The sequence below is a fragment of the Halichoerus grypus genome, chromosome 4, assembly GCF_964656455.1.
Source record: "Halichoerus grypus chromosome 4, mHalGry1.hap1.1, whole genome shotgun sequence".
NCBI lineage: Eukaryota > Metazoa > Chordata > Mammalia > Carnivora > Phocidae > Halichoerus > Halichoerus grypus.
In genome coordinates, this window is record NC_135715.1 from 165,724,771 (window position 1) to 165,751,715 (window position 26,945).

A 26,945-nucleotide genomic window follows, 5' to 3' on the forward strand; every position below is an offset into this window, starting at 1 on the left:
TGTTTCAGAACAACTTCCCAAGCTCTTCCTTCATTCACTTCTTTGTATTTATTGAGTACCAAACATGTATGAACTAATACTGGGCTAATCACTGGGGATACATTGGTATGATCCCATAAGACAAGACAAGACAGCAGATTCATGTCCTCATGGAGCTTAAAATTTAGTGACTGTAATTTCAGATTGTAGTTAGGACTGTGGATAAAATAAACAAGTGCTATGATGGAAAATAAATGGGAAGGCCTCTCTGAATGGGAAAATTTCAAGCTGAGCTCTAAAGAGTATAAGAGGGAGAGACAGCCTTAAAAAGTAGGTGGAAGGAAGAGATGAGTGCAAGGGCCCTAGGGTGAGACAGACCTTCATTTGGTCTAGCACCTAAGGGAAGGCAAATAGGAGTGGACTTTGGAAAGAGGGTGAAGTGAAAGTAAGGGGCGATCCTATTATCAGGAGCCTTACAAGTAGGGTGAACATCCATTCCAGGTGCCAAGAACTGTCCTGGTTTGATCCTTGTCCCTGTGTAATTATTGATAGGGCCTCCTTTCACTCTCAAAAGTGTCCTGGGTCATACAATAAATTGTATGGTCATCCCACTTAAAGGGCATGCCAAACAGTTGGGATTTTATACTATGTAAGATGGGAAATGATGGAAGGATACTAAGCAGAGGTATGAGAGGACTAGATTTATGTTTCCAGACTGTTCCACCTGTAGTCTAAAGGGGGCCAGCCATGCAAGTGAGAGAGAAACCTATAGTAAGGCTACTGTAGTGGCCCAGGGAAAAGTGGATGGTCAACAGAGAATCACACTTAGAAAATATCTTAAGTAGGGGTGCCTGGCTGGCTCATTTGGTGGAGCATGTCACTCTTGATCTCGGGTTCTGAGCATGAGCCCCACATTGAGTGTACAGATTACTCAAAAATAAAATCTTTGAAAATATATATATATCTTCTGTTAAGCAACAATCTACCATCTTTTTTCTTTTCAAGCCCCCAGTGCTGGTTCCAGTAGACTAGATACTATGGTGCCCTGTGGAGGCCCCACCCCTTCAAAACTGAACCCGCCCTTCCTCCAACTGCCAAAAGTGTTAGCTTTTGCTAGCTCACAGCTGAGTCCCTCCCCAGGAATTACTGAAGGGAGCTGCCTTGCTCTAGGATATGCCCCCTCTGGGGGCAGCACACATCTAATTAATTGGTCAATATAGGAGTACAAAGGCCCCACCCTCCTTGCCTCAATTTGGGAGATCTCTGAAGGGTCATCCCAGCTCCAGAACTCCAGGTGGGACCAAGGAGGCCTCTGTTGCGGCTGCATCACAGCTCAATCCCACCCTGTCCCCAACAGGGGCTGTTCCCACGGCACTGACCCCAAATCACCTGCATGCAAATATCCACTGCAGAGTCTGCTGCCTGGGAACCTGGCCTACAATCCCAATGTTAGTGCAACTTTCCACTAAAACCTGTCTTTAGTGTTATCTACGCTGACATCTCCACGTCTAATCAAGAGGTAGAGCTTCCCCTGGTGCTTTTCTGCTGGGTATATAAAGGATCTTTTCCTATTGTCTTTTATGTCCTTTGTAAATTGAATCACCTACTTTGTTTTGACCTGGATAATTTTATCCACAAACAGTGTATCAGTTCATGTTACTGGCTCCCTGTGACCTGGCACCCTTCCCACTTTCTACTGCATTCCACATGCTTATTTCAGATCTGCAAACAACAGCTCTTCTTTAAACACCTTGATTTTTGATTACCTAAATTTAGTTTCTTCTTTTGGTACTAGAATTATTTCCTTAGGAAATGTAAAGATCCCGTAAATTCCTCCTTTATTTCTTTTATTCATGAGATTATTCCTGGTATTTCTATAGAGTGATTTGAAATCTACTGAAATAAATTACAGTAGGACCCCATTCTTCATAGCTCATTATCACCAAGAATGTACTACATCATGGATTAAATCATGCTTTCCCAAAACATAACCACAACCAACAAAAGATGAATGCTGGGTCGTTAGAGTATAATAGGAGAGAGTCGGTAATCTTTACAAAGTAACAGGTCATGTCTTCACTCCCGCACAGGCATAAGAGGGATAAATGAGCATGCAGGTGATGGGGAATGGACACTAGGAAGGGGGAGGATAATGTTCACACACTTTGAGCACAGGGGCTTGCCTACACATCCTGGTGAAATCTCTTGACTTGTTTCCAGCCACCTAGCCACATGAAGTCTCCCCATCACCACCTTTGCTCATTGTGAAGAGCACATGGGAGGAGGGAAAGAGTGTTTACATAGACTTGCATACCTTAATTCTGTCCATTCAGTCACTAAACAAAATATTCCTGAGCACCTACCGCAGTTCTGTGCCCGGGTAGCTCTGTATCAGACATAGGGCATCTCGGGAAACCGCTCATGTTCCCTCCACCCCACCCCGACCACCACCACCAGTCATGACTTACAATATGCCTCTTGGTCCTGAATCCCAAAACAGTATAATAGGAAAAATATCCCACTGGTTTTTTCCCCTTTTAATAAGTTTCCTTTCATTAAAATTCAAAACTTCTATTTCAGATTATCTGCCCTAAGCACACCTTCTACTGTGGAAATCTTTAATCCTTCAATTAAAGTTTCCAGTCATAGCAAGATTAGGTCAAAAAAGTATCTTCTTTAGTTGACCCAGAACCAAACATTGTTCTTAATACTTTTGAATCACTTGCTTACCCTTTTATTTCTTTTTTTTTTTAAGATTTTATTTATTTATTTGACAGAGAGAGACACAGCGAGAGAGGGAACACAAGCAGGGGGAGTGGGAGAGGGAGAAGCAGGCTTCCCGCGGAGCAGGGAGCCCGATGTGGGGCTCGATCCCAGGACCCTGGGATCATGACCTGAGCCGAAGGCAGACGCTTAACGACTGAGCCACCCAGGCGTCCCTACCCTTTTATTTCTAAAACAGTGGTTATATTATGTACTTATCACCTCCAGCTTATGTTATGGTAGAAAGTCTGTGGAAACCAGTTAGAGCTTCAGCTGTGTTGTTGGAACAGTCTCCTTATTTAGTCTCTCAAAGCCTCATTTTCTCATCTGTCAAATGGAAAGAACACCTAACTTAAAGGATTTCATGAGGACCAAAATGAATCCTGGCAGTAAAGGCTTGAACCATGCCTGACACATGATACACATTCTAACCATAGGTTCCTTCTACCTTTCTTGCCCAGAATCTCTGTTCATTCATTCGACAAATTCACATTGATGCTTAAATTGTGCAAGACACTGCTTCGGGCCCTAAGGATATAAAATGGGTAAGTAGGACAATGTACCTAGTGTTATGCAGCTTCTATTCTAATGGGAGGAGACAGGCAGTGAATGAATAAAAAGATAGCAGGCAGTGATAAGTTCTAGGATTAAAATTAATCAGGAAATAAATGGCAGAGGGGGGGTGGTGTCTGTTTTATGTTGAGTGGTCAGAGATGGCCTCTCTGGGGAGGTAACGTTTGAGCTGAGACATAAATGGCTTGTAAAGGAGTAAAGTCAACTGATCATCTGAAAGAAGAGCTCTCTAGAAAGAGGGCAGAGCTAATGAGAGCCCTCAGGAAGGAATGGCCTTGGATGACTTTATACCAGGAGTGGGAGAGCGATGGGCAGAGGCCCCACCATTGTGGGCTACTTGGTCAGAGTAAAGAGCTTATATTTTCTTCTCTGTGCAATGAGGAGCCTATGGAGAATTTAAAGCAAAGAAGGAACAGGATCTGACCTCCATGAGTCTGAACCATCTGGAAGGGTAGGCTAACAAAAGTAGAGGGAGGGAGATCATTTTGGAGGCTATTGTAGTCATGCAGGTGAGAGATGGGGAGGCCTGGGGCACCATGGGGGCCACAGGGATGGTGAGAGGTAAACAGGTGCTGGAGAGATCCCAAAGTAACAATCTGCAGATTTGCAACTGGATTGAATGGAGGGGGAAAGCAAGGGACCAAGGATTCCTAGGACTTGACTAGCCACCTAGGGGAGCCATTTACCAAGATAGAGAACACAAGGGAAGGAGTATATTTATGGTAGAAGATCAAGATTTCAGTGCTGGACATCAAAAGTTTGAGATGCCTCTTAAACATCTAAGGGAATATGACTACAAGACAATATATAGTAAATATATGAGTGTGGGTTTCAGAAGATGGACCAGAGCTTAAGAAATAAAGGTATAAATTTGAGAGACATTACCCTAATGATGGTATTTAAAGCTACAGAGCTGGATGAGATTCCCAAAGATGTAGATGGAAAAGAAGGGTCAAAGTGCATGACCTGGGGCCAACCAACACTTAGGGGTCCAGCTGAGAATTCTAAGGAAGAAAGGCCAGTATAGATAAACCAAGAAAGTATGAAATTAAAAAGCCAAGAGAGTGTTAAGCAATGAGGGTATGATTTAAAATTGCTATAGTCACTGGGCTTGCTTCACAAGTACCCCATTATCAGCAAACCAGTATTACTCCCAATCACCAATCTGTCAACCCCAAGAGCCATTTCAGCACACACTCCTCAGATATATCAGTGTTATGGGTTTCATTGTGTCAACAAAATAAGTTATGTTGGAGTCCTAACCCCAGTACCTCAGAATGCAACCTAATTTAGAGATAGGGTCTTTATAGAGGTAATCAAGTTAAATGAGGCCATCAAGGTGGACCCTAATTCAATATGACTGGTGACTTAGAAAAAGAGAACACAGACACACACACACACACCCAGGGAGACCACCCTGTGAAAATGAAGGCAGAGATCAGGGTGATGGAGCAGAAGCCAAGGAGCACTGAAGATCGTCGGCAAACCACCAGAAGCTGGGAGCCAGCCAAACACAGACTCTCCCTCACAGCCTCATGGCCCAAGGAAGCGATACCTCGATTTTAGACTTCTACTCAGAATTCCGAGACAATAAATTTCAGATACGCCACTCAATTTGCGGCACTTTGGACAGGCAGCCTTAGCAAGCTGATCCTGCTGGCTTGCCAGAAAGGAAGGAGAAGGCACAGGCTTTCAGGACTCCCTCAGAGTGAGGGTCTCCTCTCCCCACTTGCAGAGCACAAACGAGATTTCTGGGACAGCGTGAGCCACTGTGGAAAACCTCCACGGGCTTTGTTCTCAGTATTGGAAAACAGACCTTGTTGCCAACACCTGTAAAAACACTTGGAACAATATCACGCAAGGTGAGTAATGTGAAGACTACAAGCTTCGGGGTAAAAATGAGACAATATGATGGAGGGAAGCGAAAACCGAGCATGTTTATTCAATACAAAAGTAGCGGGGAAAGCCTGCCATCACAGAAAGCATCGCCCACGTGGCGGTGGGCCCCAAGAAGTAACCCCAGAGGAAGGGAAGGTGAACCCCCTCCAACCTGTCTGCCCAAATTAGAGACGACTCGTTTTGACAATGGACACACTTAGAAAGCCTCCTCTTTCACTCTGCCTCTTTCTGCTCCCACAAGGCACACACCTTCTCCTTTTATCCTAAATTTATAAAATTCAAAAGAAAATAGGACTTTTTTGAAGATTCAAAATTTGGAAAGTACCCTGAAGCTTCTACAGTTAAGCTGTTTTTGATTATAAGGAGCAGACATTCCACAAATGTGTTCAGCTCAGATTGGGGGCAAGGGGTGACTGATGTCAGGAGCCACATGAGCTGGTAAGAAAAACATTCAGTTGAAACCAAGAGCTTTTGTACTCAATCGATCACACTTATGTAGTGTGCCAGGCACCCTGATAAGCGCTTTACATGTGTTAACTTATTTCTTTCTCACAATATCCCTTTGAGGTAGATACTGTACTTGCATCCATTGTACAGATGAGGAAACCAAAGTTAAAAAAAAGATTATGTGCCTTGCCCAAGGTTACAAAGCTAGCAAGTAAAGAGCCAAGATTTGAACCAAGGTGGGCAAGCTCCAAGGGATGTTCCTATAAGTACTGGTCTAGGCTACTCCATGGGAACCCAAATGGAATGGAAGCAGATTAAGGATTCTCCCTTTCTCCCTCCTTCTTCTACCTTTCTCCCCACCTCCTTCTCCCTCTCCTTCTCTCCCTCCACCTTTCTCTTTTCACTCTTCTCTCTCCACCTCTCTCTGACTCCCTTAGTATTTCTCTTCCCCCTCTTTCGTGTGTCTACTCTTCTCCTTTGGCTATTAACCATTTTATTCTTTCTGTATGCTCAGTGTTGCCCTTTTGTACCCAACAGCTTTTCCTTAATCCTAGTTCCTACTTCCCTTACACCTTCAGCATAGACATGGCCCACTTTGGGTACTGCAACCTCACATAGCTCACTACCTCACTGGGATTCTTAAGAAAAATCCAACTGTATCTGTCCATTAGGTGCCCCCCAATCTAACTGGTTGTGGCTACCTGTTGAGTCATAAGGAACTAAATATGGCAGCCTACTCAGGACAGCCGCTGAGATGATGCCTAGTCGGCCAAGTATCACCTTTGCTTTTGACAGAAAAACTGTCTACTGATTACTTCTGTCACAGGTAAGCCTGCCAGCCAAGTCCCCACCCCTCCCTGGCCCACGCCCGAGCATACGATGCCCCTGGTGTAATAATGCTCACACACGTGTCCCTGCACGATGGCAGTAGCTGATGGCAAGTGAATAAACGAGAATCTTGTCTGGCTCCTCCAAGAGAAGACAAATGGGCTGAAGTTACAAGGCATATCTGATTGAAATGGAACCTAAGCATCCAGGCATCGGAAGGAGGCAAGAGACGGAGAACCACATCGTTCCGTGAAACTCAGCAGAGACCTGCTTCTTCAGTAAACCAGAGGTCTCCATCTGTGTTGGGAGTAAAAGCTGGAAATGAGAAAAGAGAAGCCACCCTGGTAAAAAGTCAAAAGGAACTCAGCCTAGGCCAGGGGTATGCTCGTATTTGAACTAGAAAGAAAATCTCAATTTTCCTGGGAGAAAAGGGAGGAGTTGCTGAGTTACAGCGAGGCTGGGCTCACAGAGCCAGACTAAGACATCTTGCTTCGAGCACATGGAGTCTCTGTATCAGACTTCTGTATTCACCGAACAGTGAACCAGTCTCTGCAATAAATATCTGCATTTGCAGGCCTGAATACATAAAGGTGTTTAGAAAGCAAGTTGCCTAACAATTTCTTTTTTTTTTTTTTTTTTTTAAAGATTTTATTTATTTATTTGAGAGAGAGAGAATGAGAGACAGAGAGCACGAGAGGGAGGAGGGTCGGAGGGGCCTCGATCCCAGGACTCCAGGATCATGACCTGAGCCGAAGGCAGTCGCTTAACCAACTGAGCCACCCAGGCGCCCACAATTTCTTTTTTTTAAAGGTGACTCTATTCCAAATAAAGTATTTAAATGATACATTACTATGTTTTCACATAATCCCTTAACAGATTTGAACAGAGTTATGATAATGCTGGACAGGTGTTAGTATCTTTATCCCAGCATTCCACACCCTGCAAGAGCACTCAGCCTTCCTTCTAGAAATTTTGCTCTCTTCTTTAATACCCTGAATTACTGCAAACAGATTTTCCATATACTTAGAGAACAAAAATATTTTTCTCATTAAAAATAGAATCACAACAGGCACATAGACAGATATCTAAACAAAGCCCCCCCCCCATCTCATATCTGGGTAGCTAATCTATTTTCCAGTACGGCCGCAAACACCTAACAAGCTATCCTACCACTAAATCAGAATTCATGGCACTAGTAGAATGTGTTGATGATTAACCTTGTCAACTTATTTCTTAAATAACCCCTCCTCGTTTATGCCATGGTAGTAAAAGGTTCCCCTCTCGCGTGCGGGAAGTCCAGAATGAAAGTGGGTTGTTGCCATGGCAACAGAATACAAGGCAGAGAACTCCAGAGAAAGGGGAGGTCTCTACACCCAAGGCCACAGCCACAAGAAAGCCCCAGGCCCCGGAGTGGTAGCAGCAAAGAGAAGCAACCTGCTATGACTTCACCCGGCCAGATGGCCTGCTGTTGACACACGGTTCCCCCCAACTGTTAATTCTTTGCATAACTCCGGATCATTCAGTCAAAGGAAAATGAAGAATTCACCAAAATAGGCCCTGATATACTTATCAGGTTTTCTCTTTGAACAGCCTAGCATTGGCAACTTTCTCCAAACACTTAACACAGAGCCTTACACATAGAAGCCACTTCAGAAGGGTGCATTTAGCTATTTACTGGATCCCTCCTTGAGCCAGGTATTGCTCAAGACACAGAGAGGAAGAAGACAAGTTGCCCCTCCTCAGAGAGCTCCCTGTTCAGTGGGTAGACATGCATATATGATCAAGACTCACGCAACCTTACGTGCCAGCCTGATGTCACAGCCTTGCCCAGGGTCGGGGGCGGGGAGATTCAGAAGACAGGCATACCCTGGAGGAGAACGCAAGAAAGGGGAGTAAGGGGGACAGGGTACGTGCCACATGATCTGAGTCCTGAAGGACGAATAAGGAGCTAAGGGTGTTCCTTGTTTGTTTGTTGTTTGTTTTTGTCTGCTTGCTCTGAGGTGCTCCTAGCAGAGAGGTGGCGAGAGCAAAGGCCCAAAGGTAAACAGCAGCACCATCCCTGCTGGGAAAGCATAAGCAGTTTGCTATTTGGAACAAGAATGTGCAAGGCAGGGAGTTGCAGGGGCTGAAGCTGGAGACACAGGTAACTGGAGTGTTGACAGAGCATGGAAATCCCTCCCCTGGGGGATCCTGGACTTTAGTTTCTGGACAATGGGGGCACCAACATGGCAAAACCTGCTTTCTGGAAGGACCGTTCGTAACAGTGTGGAGACTTGCTTAGCAGATAACATTGTAATCAAGAAGCCCAGTTCCAAGCCTGCTCCAGAACATCGAGACAAGAGACAATAAGAGCCTGAATCAGAGTAGGGTCTTAAGGATGGGAAGGGTGAGGATAGATTCTAGAAACACTGAGTAAGTAAAATCACATAGCTCCTCAGCATGACTCACCTCCCCAAATCCCAAAGACACAAATCTCCATCCTCCTCTCCATACTAATTTTAACACTTAAAAAAACCTGGACAAAAAAAGGATAAGATTGGCAGCCACTGATGCACCTTCCATAGTACATAGCTTATACATTCATTGAACCACTTAAAATGATCGTACTCACTTTACACCCTATTGGCTGAGTTGATGGACAGGCAAAAATATTTCTTTCTTGGATTTATTCCAGTACACTGTTTCCCATCATTATTGGTCATGGGGGTCAGAAAAAGAAAGGAGATTTTTAGAAAGATTCTGAACAATATATCAATGCCAACTCAGAGTGACAGGCAAAACAAAACAGATAATGTTTCGTGTTGAGATAGGATCATTCCTTTGAGGCTCTCCTGGTTTCACAGTGAATATTAATTTTTAGAGCATTCCTATAAAGTAGACAAGTGGCAAAGGGGGTTGGCTCCATTTCAGTGGGGAAAAAAGAAAAGATGCTGGTGCCTGGAGAGATGAACTGATTTATCGGAGGCAAGGCTAGCTGGAGGCAAGCCTGAGGACAGAGTTTGGGCTTCTCGGTTTCCTCTCCCGGTTTTATCATTTTAACCTGTCCTAATGAGGTCATTGTATTTAACATAGCCTATCCAGATCTCATCTGAAAAGAGGAAGCAAAGACCTGGGTAATTTTCCAGATAATTTCTTTAAAAGAGAAAAAGCAACCTCTCTTTCCTCCAAATTGTTTATAATTGGTGCAATACAGGAAGTCTCACTGCTTTTTAATGAGTTCCCAAACTCAAATTCTCCCATTTAAATTTTTTTTTTTTTGAAATCTGCATTTGCCTGAAATATCTCAGTAATTCGAGTGAAAGGGAGGTTTTGCCTAAATTATGAAAATGACCTCAATTTGCTTCTTGGTGTAGCTAAGGGACGAGTGGGCATTGCAGGGTGGTACCTGGGCTGCAGGAACCGAGCCCTTTCCCCGTGGTGACCCGAGGTACGTGGACCCCTTTTGGAGCTGGAATGGGGACGGAGGGGAAACCGCATGCTGGAGTTTGACACTATGATTCTTTCTGTCCTCCATTAGAAATGCGTAGATCATTTTGTATGTACCAGGACTGCGACAGACACCACCTGCTTTGTTTCACTTTTACGTAGGTAGAAACGTAAGACTTACACTGGCAACTGGAAGAAATGACTCCGTTCTTACTAGAAGGTCAGCCTTGGACTCTGTTTATTTATATATATATATTTATTTGGTGGGTAAACTGAGCTAGGAACGATGAGGCAAGGAAAGGATAGCATTGCTTGCTTTTTTGCCAAAGCACATGTCCCCGCTCTTTGTCTGACTTTAGTCCCTGCTCTCTGCACGCTGCTTTTGCGCTGCCTCACTCAGCCACTCTCCCCTCGCTCCTTTCTTCTTGTACCTCTCCAGATAGAGTCACATGCCTCTGGGTGAAAAGCTTGGATTACAGTGTGGTCCACGGGCAACAGTTCAGGCGAAGAGAAGGAGCCCTATCCCGAAGCAGTTTTGGAGGCAAACGATGAGTCTAAGGGGACCCCAAGAGTTTGCCTTTTTACTGGGGCTCACAGACAAAAGCTTCAGATCTTGACTATGAACAGAGGCAGCTCCTCGTGGCTGGCGTGCGGGCTGTCCGGCCGCTCCCTGCAGTCAGAAGAGCCGACAACAAAAGATGCTCGCCAGGCCACCCTGATTCCCAGCCGCCGGAGTGTCCAGGTGTCTTATACACGCTGCTCCCCACCCCTCCCCATCCTGCCGGGCTCTTGCACACACACCCGGCATGGAGTTCGCGCTCTTCTGCGGGCACATGTCTCCCCAAAGGAGGGCCCCTTTCTGAGATGGAATCACTTCATTTTCACACCCTAAACAATTACACATGATTTCCCCAAATGTGAGAGTAGTCAGCAGACTCTATCCAAATAATGGGCTGTAAGGCGGAGAGAAACGGAGGGAGGTGGGAGATGCAGGGGAGGGGGGGAGGAAGGCAGAGGCTCCGGAGTCTTTGTTTCTCTCCCATCCGGCTGGGAGCCAGAGGCGAATCGAAGAGACCTATCCTTTGTCCACTGATCTGACAGTCATCCCATGTTCCCACTCGGCAAAATCAAAGTGGAATGCATTCACACATTCATGTCCATTGCTCCAAAGGTGACTGAGAAATCTAAGGCTTCCTGTGCTTAGTGGAGGCAGGATTTCCACGCAGCATTGCTGTTTTCAAGGTCACAATACAATGGAGAGTTCCGCTTGCTCCACTAGAGTCTGTCATTGTTAGCACTCTCCTCGTCCTCCAAGGAGACCAAAAGCATGTGCTCTGTGGCTTTAAGGGAAGAGAGAATCCTTCCCAGGCTCTCTCTATCAAGTCTAGTTAGGTTTTAGCATGTAAAGTTCCAAGCCATAAATAATTCAAAAGGCATGAAGAAGATTTTCTTCATTCTCCATCTATCCCTACACACAACACACCCCCCTCCCCTTTCTGGCTTATAACAAATGCTAATTTAATCAACTGGCAGTAAATTGCACTGGTTGCTGACTCATGCCAGACACAGCCCCTATGGACTTGACAGAGCTTTGCCATCCCATTTGGAAATGAACAATAAAGAAGTGCAGTTCTGAGCTGTCCACCTTTCTCCTTCTGTCCTCCTTTGTCTCCTCCTTTTCCTCTCCCCTCCCCCCAAAAGGATCCTTCACAAATGGATCCCTGATGTACACGCAGGCAATTCACATCGCAGCCACGCTGCTGGCAAGGGTCTGTGCTCGGTGCAAGTCCTGTGGCCTCCCGGCCACCGCTGATGGCGGGGAGTCCCTAGTGCTCCTGAAGCCTGCTGGCTAGATAAAGCCTGAGCTGCAGGGGGAGGGAGGCGGGGGACCAAGAATAAGGGTGGGAAGCCGAGTGAGGCAGAAAGCCCTTGTTATCCAAGCTGTGAAAACATGTGTGTCAGGAGGCTCTCGGAAACCCCATAGACAGTGCTGGGCTGGAAGCAGACGATCCGATGGAGAGTCTTTTCTCCTCACCAAGCCAGCGGGAGTGAGGCTCCTAGACTCCTGGGGACAGCTGGGAATGGAGGGGTGGGGGCAGGAACTTCCTTAGAGACAAGACAAGAGAAGCAGGTGGAGGGCTGGGGTCAGAGAAGATGGGGCAGGAAGAAATGTCCCCAAAAGAAAATGACCAAGAGAAAAGAAAATATCTATGGGAAGCCTAGAGTCTATTTCCTCTTCCTTTTGCTCTTTTATTTTAGCTATAAATATTTATCTTATAAAGAAACATTCTCCATCCCCACCCCAGAGGGATTCCTTGAAAACCTTCCCCATTGAGATCATCCAAATATTTGCTGAGCACTAACGTATAGGAAGGAAATGGAAGGTTGTTTACCCTCTTGTCTTCAAATGGCCACAAAGCACTTAGAGTGTTCCAAGCCCCATCATGCCCGTTATTCTGTTTGCTTTCTCCTTCTGACCGCCCCCTGAAGGACACAGCTGGTAGCATTCGGCCCTTCTACAGACAGGCTGGGCTCCGTGCACAAGCTGGTAGATGGCACAGTCACCGCTGATGAAGCTCCACAACTTTGGGGTCACCGGGGAGCCAAGAAAGAATGGCCCAGCGTGGGGGAGGCTTCTGCGTCCAGCACACAGCATTCTAACGGACGCGCTTCCCTGACAAGAGTGGAAGGCGTGGTTCACTCTGTCCTTACTTGACCAGAAGGCCCCGCATGGGAGGCTGCCTCAGTGCCTCGCCTGTGAACTCCTGGGGCGGTCATAAATAAACGCGGGGCCTGGTATGGCTTCTTGGCTAAACGTTTGCACAGTAACTCAAATGAGGCAGCAGACATGAGTCAGGAGGGAGAAATACGCTGAAGAAGGGGGGCGCGGGCTGCTCAAGCCTGCGAGATGGTACTTTACCCGGAGACACTTGCTGGGTCTCCCAGGACAGACTGCAAGCCCTCCGCCTCCACTGCACCACCTGCCAGAGCCATTTGCAAGCAGCCTGTAAGAGTCGCTCAGTGAGCCAGTGGCCTGTCCGTACTCCATGCACGAGGCCAACCAGGACCTTGCACGTTGCTGAGAGGGGCAATAAAAAGACACTAAATATTTTATCTATTTGGAACAGTCACAATTTGAATGAGGGCTTCTGTACAGCTGAGAACTTGAAGCTCAGGGATGACCTTGGATCTGCAAGGTTAGGGCCGGTGGAAATATGAAAAGACAATAGTTACTTAATTCCAGTGATCGTTGTTACGTGTTGAGTAATCAGTGGATCTCCAGATTTATCCTTGCCTCCCAGAGACAGGGCACCGGCAGCGGGTGGCCAGAGGTTATCAAGCCTCCATGATACGCTTTGTTTTCTCCAGGGGACAGTGAAGAGAGGGGCTTCTTCCAGCTGTGATATGCCACCGTCCCAGGGTCTGAAGTAAAAGTATGTGCTGAATGAATGAATGAATGAATGATTGCCTTCCTTCCTTTGTTCGTTCATAATAAAGCTCAGGGCTGCCCAGAACTTGGACTTCTCCATTAAGTCTGTCTCCCTCAACTCCTTCAACAATTATGTTAACTTGCTCAGGCTGTCACAGCAAAGGAGCACAAACCCACGTGGCTTAAACAACAGAAATGTCTTTTCTCACAGTTCTGGAGGCTGGAAGTCCAAGATCAAGGTGCCGGCAGAGTTGGTTTCTCCTGAGGCTTCTCTCCGGCACGTGGATGGCTGTCCTGTCTTCACACGGTCTTCCCTCTGTGTGTGTCTGTGTCCCCATCTCCTCTTCTTATACAGAGACGAGGCCCCGTGGAGTAGGGCCTACCCATATGACCTCATCTTACCTTAATTACCCTTTTAAAGGCTCTATTTCCAAATGCAGTAACATTTTGAGGTCCTACGGTTTAGGACTTCAACATGTGAATTTGGGGAGCACACAATTCAGCCCGTAAAGACAATTATGATTTCTGTGTCTCAGGACCCAGTATGTTAGTCTTTATCTGCATAAACCCTTTGGTAAGCGCAGCCCCTGGCCCTGACACGGAAAGACCCAGATCTGCCCCTGCTGTCTCCTTACCTACAGCACCACCACTCCACCCACCCACCAAGGGGAGACCAAATAATTCCACAACATTTCAGGCAGTAACAGAAAAGAAGGTATTTTTTTAAGTACTAATTTTTGAGCCAGTTGTTTTCCTGATGAAGGAAGGAGGGCAGCAAGAATAAGTATCCTGGGGGGCTATCAACCATTTACCCTTTATTTCTCAGTTCCTGCAGGCAGATTCCCTCCCGTCTGTGGCCCATCCCTTGGCATGAAGGCGGCTTCTGCCTGGCTGTCTCCGAATCAACACCACCTTTGAGCAGGCTCTTTTGGCCATAGAATGAGGTTCCATTTGTTTTGAACATAGATGGGGATTCAGCACTTGACCAACACAAGTTGCAGGAAAACTCCACGTGTCAGGTTTATACCTGACCCCATGGTGTCTTGTTCTTCCTCCAGGGTCCTCCCAGATCCCAACAGCAGCCTTTTCACCATTGCCCCAGCCAAAAGTCACTTTAAGGAGGCTCTTTTCCTACTTCCTGAAGCATAGGCCTATACCATTTGAAACTTATCCCTGCTAGAGAAGTCAACATCCACCCATGTCCAGGACAGGGATGCTGAGACCTCTCAGGCAGTGACTTTTGGCCTCATCACTATGGAAGAGTGAAATGGATAAGAGTCAACAAAGAATATTCCTATGTCATTTTTTAATGTTTCAAAATCTCCCATTTAAAATTGTTCTTCTGGTCCTAAATGCATGCTATGTATATGCGTGCATGCATGTGTATGTATATGTGTGCATGTGTGTGTGTGCGTGTGTGTGTGTGTGTGTTGCTGTTGTTGTGTTGTTTGACATCCTCCTCTGAGCCTGCACGCTGGAGGTGTGACAAATTGGGTCTTTCAATTCATATGTCCATTGAATTCTAGAAATGCACACTGCTAGGTTTTAAGAGCATCTCCCGGTAAGTTAAATCAGAAGTAGATACTGATGCTGATATAAAGCCAAGCAGACAAGGAAAAGTAATTGTAAGAAAGGGGTGGGAAAACATCTCCCATTTGTCCTCTTCTTAGCTCATAATTCAAACCTACATTTCTAAATATTTTAAAATATTACAGTAAGAAAGTCTTAATTGACCAAGATTCCAAGTCAAAGAGTCTAACCGCAATGAACTAATGCTATTGGTTTCTCCACTGTGCACAGGGCACAGAGCTGTACGCTGGGCGAGAGTTGGACATGCACATCCCTGTCCTCTGGGATCATGGAATCAGAGTAAGGAAACACAGACACATAAACCACAATTAATGACAGAAAGCAGGAAAAGCTGATCGCTTCCAACTAAGTGGGACAGACTCTCGGTGCTATTGGGTTTTGGAGGCGGGAATGATGGCCTCAGTGAAAGGGTCTCAGAGGAGGTGCCACGTGAGCCAGATTAGGGACTTAGATCTGGTCCTAAAAGCAGGAGGGACTCACTGAAGACTCCCAAGCAGGGGAATGACATTCTAACAAAACCGATGTCAGGTGAGTGCCCGGCACAGGATGTGCTGGTGCAGGTGGAAGCAAGGCTGAGAAACCAGCTTGCAGACTCTGGCGGTGGCCCAGGCACCAGCGACTCCCACCTGAGCTGAGGGTTGGCAGCGGTGAGAAGAGGGGGAGAGAGATGCTCAGGCGCCATGAAGAAAGAACAGGCAGAACGTTGAATCTTACTGGTTGTGAAGGACAGGGTCCAGGGTCCAGGGTCCTGAGCACGGGCCAGCTCTCATAGGAAGACAGCTGTCCAGAGGGATGGTCTAGTCCTGGCTGGGCAGCTTTCACCTCCTCACCTTCCCCGCACCCTAGAAACGGCAGAATCACCCACACGCCAACCTCCCCAGTGGGAGTCCCGGGTCAAACCCAAGAATGCAGCCCTGCCCTCTCTGAACAGACAGGAAGAATGTTCAGAGCACAGGGATTAATTATGTAAGGCCAGTTTTCAAACAGAAGTCCCAGAGCTCCCTCTTGGCCTTTGTAATCCCCTCAGCTTCAACCCCAAAACCAGACCTCCACCCTGATTTTACTGAAGTGGACATAGTCTGGCTATGACCTTGGATCATTCAGACTTCAGATCACATACCCCTGTCCCCCGTTGGATTTTGTCGTGATTTTGTGTTGGCCCTGTTAAGCATGCAGGGTCTTCTCTGCCCCTTCCAACAGCCCTTATTTCTATCTGAACCTCGCATATGATCCCGGGAGTCACATGGTCTAGGTTGAACTCATGAGGGCATCGCATCCGCCTGGCCTTGTTGACATATTTCAGCTCCCGGTTCAAATGTCCCCTGAAGCCAGACACCTCTAGACTTTTCATTTATATGAAATAACTTTCCTTTATTGTCTGACTTCTGTATTTTGTTCCTTGAACTTAAAAAGCCCCTGGTACAGGCGCTCCGTGTAATTGTATCATTGTGGAAAGGGCTCTGGGAAGGAAGGCAGAGCACTGTCCCTCGAGGTCCCACTTTCGCATGAACTGGCCCAGTGACCTTTGCCTACGTTCTTTGTCTCTCTGGGCTTCAGCTTGTTCAGGGGTACCTGTCGGGCCATACAAGCCGATCTCTACCGATCCTTCTAGCTCTGGCGACCTGACTCCACAGGGCCCACCATGTTGCTGAAGCCCTAGCAAACCTGACCATTCCCTTCCTGCTCAGCCCTTCCAGATGGCCATGGGGCTACCTCCCGGTGACCCCCACCATGACCTAGGAACACCAGGTGGCCTGCCCTTTCCAGAGGGGCTGAGGAATCAAACGTGGTTCCAGGGTTCTGAACACGTGTAGATGTGAATGGACAGTAGCATGAACAGAAATCGAGCCTCCATGTTTTCTTTCTCTGGGGGCGGGGGGCCAGGGAGATATGTGGGGGGCACGGGTTGGGGGTAGAAAGCAAAGTCACCTGCGGGCATACAGAAACTGGGGTGAGGGGGAGACAGCCAGAAAGGAGTGTTTGACTCTCTGTTAAAGATTCCACATCAGAAGTGAAGCTCCCAAACTTGAACCTAACAATAGCCAGATGAGTCTGAGGTGGGCGCAGATTAATGAAGGACCAGAGCTGGAAGCAGAGGCCCTCTCTACCTGAGATATTCCCACGGAGGTCGTGACAGGCAGGCGCGAGCCGAACCCGGGTGGGGAGTGGGGAGAAAGAAGAGTCTGAAGGCCTTAAGCCTGACAGACACCATGTTTTATGAGGAAAAGGTCAATAGAGGTGAAGGAGGAAACAGAGAAGGGAACTCATTTCTCGAGTTGCTGCTACGCACCGGGCTCTTCCCATACATCAATGCGTGGAAAACCGAGAGTAAGGGCAAGAAAGCCAAGGAGGAAAACACAGGCCCAGACCAGCGTCCCCGGCTTCTGTAACGGAGCGGCAGGGACGGCGCGGGTCAGCAGTGCCCAGATCATGGTGCACCCCAAGAATGATGGATCCTGGTCTTTGGCATTAGAGATGGGGGCAGGTAGTCTGGATGCCCTGCATGGCACCCCCTCCCCTCAGTTCAGACTCACTCTGACGGGGCCCACTTCAAGCTCGCTCCTTTGGAGAACATACTCGGCTTGCCTGCCTCGGGGCCTTTCCTGAAGCTGCGGGAGCTTCACCCAGGGAAAACCCAGCCCCACAGAAGGCTTACTGCTCCCTTCCCCCACCCCTCAACTACCAAGAGACAAGAGCCGATGGGGCAATGGCCAGCCCCCTTCTGCATACCTGCAGCAGACACCTGGGTGATACACCCAGATGTTGGCTCCTCCCACTTCCCTGCCTCGGTCTCCCCACTCCTCACTCCTGTTTCCTGGGATCGGATCCCAAATAACTATGTACACCCAGTCCGTGGCTGAGACTCTGCTTTCGGGAGAACCCAGACCACGACAGAGGGGAGTCGGCCTGGTGGCAGCCGCATCTGGCAGAGGCTTGAGTGCACGTTTCCTTTAAAGCCCCGGAATGTTAAATACACAGAACAGATCTCTGCTCCTCTGTGGAATGACCAAAAGCGGAGCTGTGTCCCGTGGGGTAGGCAGAGACGCTACTTTGGATACAATCCACAGGGCCTTGGTCATCAATCCCCGCTGAGAGAGAGGGCAGCCGGTGCTAGTTCTCAGGACTGCTCGCGGAGAACACAAGCAGGCGTGAGCCCCATTGGCGTCAGGGTGGAACAGCGCCTTCCCCTTCAGAGGGTCACCCTCCCCCGCCTGGGGGCCACAGCCCAGAAGCCTGCAGCAGGATCAAGCCCAAGAAAGTGTTTGTTTCAGTTTGACGCATCCCCACAGTGTTTTAAAAGCCAAGGCCACTTGGCAGCTGTGCAGTTCGATGGCAGTAGCCGGAGTTTGGCGCTGAGTTTACACTAGGTCCTCCCATGCTTTAGGCTACAGGCCGGCACCGAGGACTTTGAGCTACAACCCCAGCGTTAGCATACTGGAGAAGAGGGCTTTGTCTCGGTCCGCCCTCGCCTCGTCCTGCGCTGTGTCCTCTCTACTGCCTCGCTCCTAACTTCTCATCTCCGTTCCACCTGAGACTTCTCGGATGGTTTTGCTCTTGACCACCTCCCAGGACCTACAACAACCATCTATCCTTAATGCCATGTTGCTTCCAACCTGGGGAGAAGGTGAGGCAGCACTCCCCCATTTTGCCACCCCACCGTGAACTCTGACCCATGGTATGATTTCCTGCCACATTAGGGCTGTACCAGGTCACGGATACTATGGAAGTGTTGAGAAGATCCCAAGGGAGTTTCAAAAGCCAGAAAAGGAAAATGAAAGCCCAGGCCTGATATCTCTGTTCCCAAGTACATCAGCGCTTGCAGGGTCTCTCCCTCCTGGTCCGTGGCCCAACACGTTGCTGAGGTTCAACTCCTTCAGCCCTACTCTGTCCTGCCATTCCTCTCTCCTCTAGACGCCAAGGATGGGCTGCTACCAAGATGTCCTTCTCCTCCCTTTTGAAAACCAATCCACCGGGGCGCCTGGGTGGCTCAGTCGTTAAGCGTCTGCCTTCAGCTCAGGTCATGATCCCAGGGTCCTGGGATCGAGCCCCACATCAGGCTCCCTGCTCCGCGGGAAGCTTGCTTCTCCCTCTCCACTCCCCCAGCTTGTGTTCCCTCTCTCGCTGTGTCTCTCTCTGTCAAAAAATAAATAAAAATCTTTAAAAAAAAAAAAAAAAAAAAAAAAAAAGAAAACCAATCCACCATCTTTTGTCATGGGACCTTCTTACCCTGGCTTGCATTTTTGGCTTTTTAAAAGTTTTTAATTTAAGGGACACCTGGGTGGCTCAGTCAGTTAAGTGTCTGCTTTTGGCTCAGGTCATGATCCCAGGGTCCTGGGATCGAGCCCCACATCGGGCTCCCTGCTCAGCGGGGCGTCTGCTTCTCCCTCTGCCCGCCAGATTGTGCTCTCGATCTCTCTCTCTTTCTGACATATAAATAAATAAAATCTTTAAAAAAATAAAAATTAAAGTTTTTAATTTAAGAAATTGCCTTAATAAAGCGATTTTAAGCATAGGCAACATAGTCAATGGTAATTAATAGCACTGCATGGTGACAGATGGGAGCTACACTTGTGGTGAGCACAGCACAACACAGAATTGTTGAATCACTATGTTGTACACCTGAAACTAAAGTAACATTGTGTGTCAACTATACTTCAATTAAAAAAAAAAACAAAAACTTTTAAATAAAGCAATTTTAACTCTTCAGGGAGCCAACATTCTCCTTTTAGAGACCGGGCCCTTGCCTTTACATAGCCACAGGATTAGCCCAAGATCTTTCTTAGAGAAAACGGAGCAGAGCGGTATTATTTCAGCATTAATCAACACTCAGACTTCAGCCCTAACCTGGATTTGACGCATTGCCACCATTCCATAACCCTCACAATAACAACCACATCTTTTACCATCTATAAAGGTTGTCAAGGCTTCATATTAAAGGGAATAAAGTAAAGCCTATGGCCCAGCGAGAACACTTGGCATTCTCCACCCAGTGCACATTCAAAGCTAGAGATTTGATAGCCACCTTAGAGGCAGAATGGTCTGAAGGCCAGACATCTGCACACAGATTTTCCTCTGTTTTTACCTTTCATCTAGTGCAGTGATTTTCAAATTTCAGCGTGGACAGAAATTTGCATACAGGTTTGTATGTTTTACGGGCAATACAAGGGCTTTCCAAGGCTACTATTGAGTTTATACGATGTTCACGTTATGTGTTGATTATAGAACCTAAAAATATCGCTCCTAAGATGTGACTCTTCCATTTGGAAAGCTTACTTCAACATGACTTTTGCCAACAGACGAGAATTTCTAAACGGCTGCACAATTTTAAATAGTATTTTTTTCTTGGTCTCACTACCCTTGGAAAGAGAACTCAGCCCCTGGGGCCTGGAGTGCCACCCCCGACCCCCAAGTTACCACTTAGCAGCCTCTCTCTGGTGCAGTGTGGGGAGAGGGAGGGGGAGTGGGGCCTGGCTTTCTTACTAACCAGCCAGATGACCTGGGGCTACAAAACTCAATATCATTCATTTTGTCTTGGCATTTGAAAGCAGAGATCTCCCTGGGCCCATCATAGGCGTCCTGAATTTCCCAGCTTTATTTTGAGTCCTATTTCATCTGTCGCTGCTTATACCTCTGCTCAGGTTCATGGTAAATGGTCTGTTTCTGTCAATGACTTTTTCATCTATGTCAGGGAAAGGCCCATTAGACAAATCCAATGGGACAAGTTCAGAGATTTTGTCAGTTCCCGTCACTTTCAGGTCTGGCTGTGTAGTGGAGCACAGATGCGAAACAGACTTGTCAAGATGGGCAGCTTCTTCTGGAAGAAGTTTATCTCAATGGAGAGAAGCACATGATGGGTGAAAAACATCCAAATACTGGCGCTTCGTCCTGGGAACAGCACAGGGAGCTGAAAGAGCTATCTGGGAAGAAATTAAAATAAGTCAGAGTCTCAATCCCCTGAGCCCAGGGAGAGCGGGGAGACAACAGTGCATATCCAAGACTATTTGGGGGTGCCTGGCAAGAGCCTGATATAAATGAGGGAGCAGTCATTTCTCATCTGTTATTTTCAACTTATCAGTAATCGATAATTATTGATAGGAGAAATGAAAGACAATATTTTGTGCCTTATTTCACTGAGAAAGCAGAAAAGAAGACCACATTTTTCCATTGGCAAATTAACTAAGCCCCCTGCACCACCCACTCCCTTGGCTGCATATACTCGGACCACCCCCCACCCAGCTTTCCTGCAGTGAGACAGTGTCCTGGGTGCAGCTGAAGACCAAATCCTCCTGCCCGTTGCAGTCTCTTCCCCTACTGCCCTGTCACACACTCACTCCTACATCGTCTCCTGCCTTCTACATCATCACTTACTCGCTCCTTCCTTCAGCTTACAAACATGCTGAAGCACTCCCATTAAAAAACCAAAAAGCCTCTGAACTCCATTTCCCCTTTTACTTGCCACCCATTTTTCTGCTTGCTTTTTAGCAAAGTTCCTTTCTCAGCTTCCTCCTCCTCCCATTCTGTTGAATAACCCTCAGGGAATAAAAAGTTGTTATCAAGGTTACAATGATCTCCACATAACCAAATCCAACGCTCAGTTTCATAACATTTTCCCTAATTGGTTGTTCCATGTAAAATATTAATAAATAATATAATATAATAATATAACATATTTTCTTGCTTATCTGTTCATTATCTCCCCTACCCCACTGTGATATATAAGCTATTCTCATGGGAAAACAGCAACCTTGATCTCTTTACCAGACATCCCCAACTCCTGTGCCTGGCACATTAGGTCCTCAGTAAAAGCCTGTTAAATGAATGCTTGAAAAACAAATCAATGGATCTATTAATTACCATTAGGGGTTACAACAGGGAGCATAGCTGTGCTGGCACCTGTGTATTAATAAAGTGTAAGAATCAAAATTTCTTTGAGACACAGCTGTTGTTTCTGTAGCCCAGTATTTGCAGTGGTCTGGGGAGTGATGCTGTCCACTCTCGGGAATGGAGTGGTGGGCAAGAAAAGGGGAGCTAATACTTTTGAGTGTCTACTACAGGGCAAGTACTGAACTAGCCACTTTCATATACATTTCCTCACTCCTCACAACCTATAAGATAGGGGCTACTATTATCTCCATTTTGCAGATGGAGAAACTGAGGCAAAAAGAGAGGCTGAGGCACCTGGGTGGTGCAGTTGGTTGGGCCTCCGACTCTTGGTTTTGACTCAGGTCATGGTCTCAAGGTCATGAGATCAAGCCCTGCGTCAGGCTCCAAGCTTGGCTCAGAGTCTGCTTAAGATTCTCTCTCTCCCTCTCCCTGTGCCCCTCCCCGACTTGCTCGCACACGTGCTCTCTCTCTCTCTCAAATAAATCTTTTTTAAAAAAGAGAGAGAGAGAGAGGCTAAATAACTTGTCCACATTCACCCAGACATGAGTTCAGCATGATGAGCCCATACAGTTTGCCAGTTCTTTGGTGCTCAATATCATGAATTCACAGAAAATTAGGAATTCACAGAAAATCAAAGGAACTGAGCTGATATGGACAAACGTAAGTCAAGGTTTCCAAAGTAAAATACATATTCGTTTGGGAATATTTGTGTGGTTGTTTTTATTGTCAAAGAACATCAAAATGTCACTAAAGTCAATATAACAACCGAGTTCAAAGTGATTTTATTGTTTGTTTCCTTTTCTAAGCATACTCACAAGAGGCTCAGAACCATTATTCTCAGGATACGTGTAGCTGTAGAGTAGCCATCTGGCTAGGGCTGCCAGATAAAATGCAGGATGTCCAGTTAAATTTGAACTCCAGATAAAACATAAATAATGTTTTCGCGTATGTATGTCTCAAACATTGCATGGGACATACTTACCTTTAAATATTTATTGTTTATCTAAAATTCAAAACTAGCTGTGCTTCTGCATTTTATTTGCTAAGTCCGGCAACCCCACACCTGGTCAAATGCTCCCTCACCCCTCCTGGGCTCATCCCCTTGCTCTGCCAGACAGGTTTTATCCAGGCAATAAGGACAGAGAAAAGAAGGGAGAGATGGACACTTTGTAAAGACTCTGAAGCAATAAAAGACAAATGACTCTCGTCCTCATGTTCCTGAAGGAGTGATCAGGAACACTGTGAGAAGCATTTCGAAATAGGTTAAGTTCACCTTCAGACACGTTTGAGCCCCACCTTGGCCTCTTGGGCCTTCTGTTTGCTGCTCAGAAACTGAACAACGTGGCAAATCCCTTGCAATCTCCAGCCTCAGTTTCCCCATCTGCAAAATAGCAGTCATCACAGAAGTCAGAAAGGAAATGAAACCGGTGATGCGACATTACTGACTTCTGGGGGCATGCTGGCTGGTCCAGACCACTCTGAACCTCTTTTTTTTAAAGATTTTATTCATTTATTAATTTACTTTTTTAGAGATTGAGAGAGCGAGAGCAGGGGGAGGAGCAGAGGGAGAGGGAGAGAGAATCTCAAGCACACTCAGCGCTGAGCATGGAGGATCTCATGACCCTGAGATCATGACCTGAGCCAAAATCAAGAGTCGGATGCTCAACCGACTGAGCCACCCAGGAGACCCTGAACCTCTTAAGCAGAAACCTGAATGATTAGAAGAAAGCAGCCATGTGCAGAGAGAGAAGGTATGTGTGTCTGAGCACCTACAGATAAGACGGAGAGGATGCGGCCCAGAGGGGACCGCACGGTCGAAATGTTTAGTGGGGACAGAGGATTCCATACTGACCTGTTTTTTAACAACAATAAAAGAAACCAGATTTAGAGTAAAGTTAAAACTTGACAATTGGGGCAAAGCAAAACTAATCTATAAATCACGTTCCCTGAAGTTGATTTAGGTGGCGAACTGAAGTACATGCTAAGTGAGGAAGAAAATATAAAGACTGGGCATAAACACAGCTTGGAGTTATGATCAAATTAAACTTACAACAAAATTAACTCCATCGATACCTGATACTGTGTATCTTGAAGTAGGGCACTGCTATGAAATGAATTCTTTCCCTCCTCAGATTCCTATGTTGAAGCCTTTAACCCCCACTGTGACTGTATTTAGAAATAGGACCTTTAGGAGGTCATTGAGGTTAAATGTGGTCATAAGGGTGGGATCCTAATCCAATGGGACCTCTTATAAGAAGAGGAAGAGAGAGAGCTCCTTCACCCCACATGCATGCACCTCCATGTGAGGACCCAGCAAGAGGGTGGCTGGCTGTCTGCAAGCCGGGAAGACGGCTTTCACTGGAACCTGACCTTGCTGGTACCCTGATCCCAGACTTCCAGCCCTCAGAACTACGAGACAAATTTTTGTTGTTCAACCCACCCAGTCTGTGGCACATTGTTATGGCAGCCTGAGGAGACTAAGACAGACAGTGGGGAATGAAAATCTGTTTACAGGAGCATTGACACACTGGTTTTAAGAGCTTTATTATGTAAAAAGGCTATAGTTACTTAATATCAAGTAGAATATGGAACAAGAAAGAGAAGGATGGACAAAAACAACCCCATAGTTAATGGTAAATAACTAGGAACAAAGCCTCTTTTCCAGTGTCAGGACCAGCCTTGGTTTTACCAAGGTCCCAAACAAAAGGACTTGATCATGGGAGATCAGACATCTCACTTAGAGCACACACATTGAATTAGCAAAGGCAGATGGGCAGCACCAGGAGAGTATTCAGCACCAATTAGAAAGATATGAATTCTGTATTTTAAAAATATATAAGAAATTCTGAGATCTTTGATTTATTATTTTATCCATTCTCATTTTTCTTTTGCTTGGGTTACAAAGAAAAAGAACAAGGAACAATCTCTTGTCTAAGGTTCACTCATTCGAGGCACCACATTAGGAATGGGAGGATTTAAGATCTGATGACATGGGGTTCCTGCTCACAAAAATGTACAGCTCTGTAGGAGAGATGCTCAGAAAATCTGAGCAATACAAAGGTGGGTTTGGAAAGACATTGGATGAATAATTGTCATAAGACTGGATGGACAGAGGGATGGATGGAGGGATGGAGGGATGGAGGGATGGATGGATGGATGAAATAGTGATTGTTACAGAAGCTCCAGAAGGGCTTAAGTCCTGAAATGCAGCCTCTGGCTGTGTTCAACCTATTTCACCATAGGTATTGACCATTCTCTGACAAATGACAATACCCTATTCATGCCTCCTCCACTATGAGCACCTGAGAAACATGGACTATCTTATTTAAATTTCTTTTCCCAAAAGCCTATTTTGGCTCCCTGACATGGGACCCTGTCAATCCCATCGATCTTGCCCACATTGTCTGAGTGGTCCTAGTCCCCTTGTCATTAGTGAGAGCCTATTTAATAAACTCATTCACTCATTCATTCATTCAGTCATTCAACAAATATTTATTAAGTGCTCGCTATATGCTATGCATCGTCCTAAGTTCTGGGGATACATTAGAAAGCAAACATGCTTACATTCTGCTGGGAAGAAACAGAAAATAAACCAAAATATAAAATATATGGTACATCAGACAATGAAAAGTGTTGTGGAGAAAAGTAAGGCAGGGAAGAGGGATAGAGCAAGCCAGAGTCAGGGCTGCCATGTTCAAAGGTGTGGTCAGGGAAGACTCACCAGGAAGGTGACCTGAGAAGCAAAGATCTGAAGAAGTTGGAGGGATGGCCCATGTCACTCTCTGGGGGGGGGGGGGGGAAGATTCCCCAACCAGAGAGAAGAGCGAAGTTCTGAGGTGGGAGCATGCCCGGAATGGAAAGGACAACAGTAGACAAACGATTGCATCAGGACAGAGGGTTGGAGGGAGAGAAAAGCAGGATATGATGTCAGAGAGACAAGAGGAAGGGAGTGGTATAGGGTCCTGGCAGCCCCAATAAGGATTTTGGTTTTTACTTTGAGCCATTGAGGGGTGATATGACCTGACGTAGGTTTTAGCAGGATTAATCTGGCTGCTAGAATCAGACTGAGAAATCGGGGTGGCAAAGGCAAAAGCAGGGAAACCAGTTAGGTATTTTGATAATCGAAGTGAGAGAGTGTGGTAGCTCCAACCAGGTGTTAGTGGCAGGGGGGGTGAAATATTTAGGTTTTTAAATATCTTTGAGTAGAGCCTAGGATTTGCTGATGGTCTGGATGTGGGGTTTGAATAAAGAGATGCCCATTACCAAGTATCCCTGGTATAAGTACTGGCGATGCTGTATGGCAGCTTCTGCTGAGGGAGCTCACGTAACTGATTGCTAGCCCAGTTTGAATTGGGATCCTTCTAGAACCACCAGTTCCTGCTCCCCTCCCCCCAATAAATGTGATTTGGATCAATGGTCACTTCATCCCTATACCCTCTACTGATTCCTCAGCCTTCTTCTCAAGCCCAACCCAGGGTCCATCCTATCAACCCTCCATTTCTACCCCTTCCCACTTGCACTTAGATTCCCACAAGGATGGGAACTATGGGTTTTGAAGGAAGAAAAAGCTTTACCCAAATGAAAATGGGTCCTAGTGGGGAGCGTGATTCCAAGCCAGGTTATCGATGAAGGGGAGGCATTCGGCCACATATTGTAGCACTGAAATGATCAGAACAGCAAGGCCAGATGTTGAAAATTAGCACCTTTCTAGCTTCCTATCCAACACCCGTTTCCAGATTTCAAGACACTTTAGGTCCAAATGAGATCTATCCGGTTGGCATCTGAGATCAAGAATAGATATCTAAAGATAGCAGCTCTTGCAAATTGTTAGTCCTAGTTAGGATTGTTTAGGCAACAGAGAAAGGAAGAAGGGAGAAAAAAGAAGAAGGAACAAAAATTAAAAAAAAAAAAAAAAAAAGAAAGACTGGTTTTTTCCTGTTAGCTATTTTACAAAAACCAGCAATGGGTTATTATCACATTCTACACAATCTACCTAACTTTTGAAAAGAACCCAAACCATCAACCTCCTTTATGTTACTCTATGATTTAGGGCAGGACTTCCCTGAAGCAACAGTTAAGAAGAAATCCTCTCAGGGAATGAGGCTAAGAACGCTAAGTCTAACCA

At 46.3% G+C, this 26,945-nt stretch overlaps 2 long non-coding RNA genes across 4 annotated transcripts in view; one reads left to right on the forward strand and one right to left on the reverse strand.

Annotated features, from left to right (window-relative positions):
- The window catches only part of LOC118522037 (uncharacterized), a 302,008-nt gene that overhangs the window by 61,333 nt on the left and 213,730 nt on the right, over positions 1-26,945 (reverse strand). The gene's annotated exons all lie outside the window — the stretch shown is intronic.
- Positions 9,798-10,889, forward strand: LOC118522039 (uncharacterized). Its single transcript, XR_004910426.2, has 3 exons — positions 9,798-9,916; positions 10,078-10,135; positions 10,355-10,889. It is a non-coding gene; the product is annotated as an uncharacterized LOC118522039 (long non-coding RNA).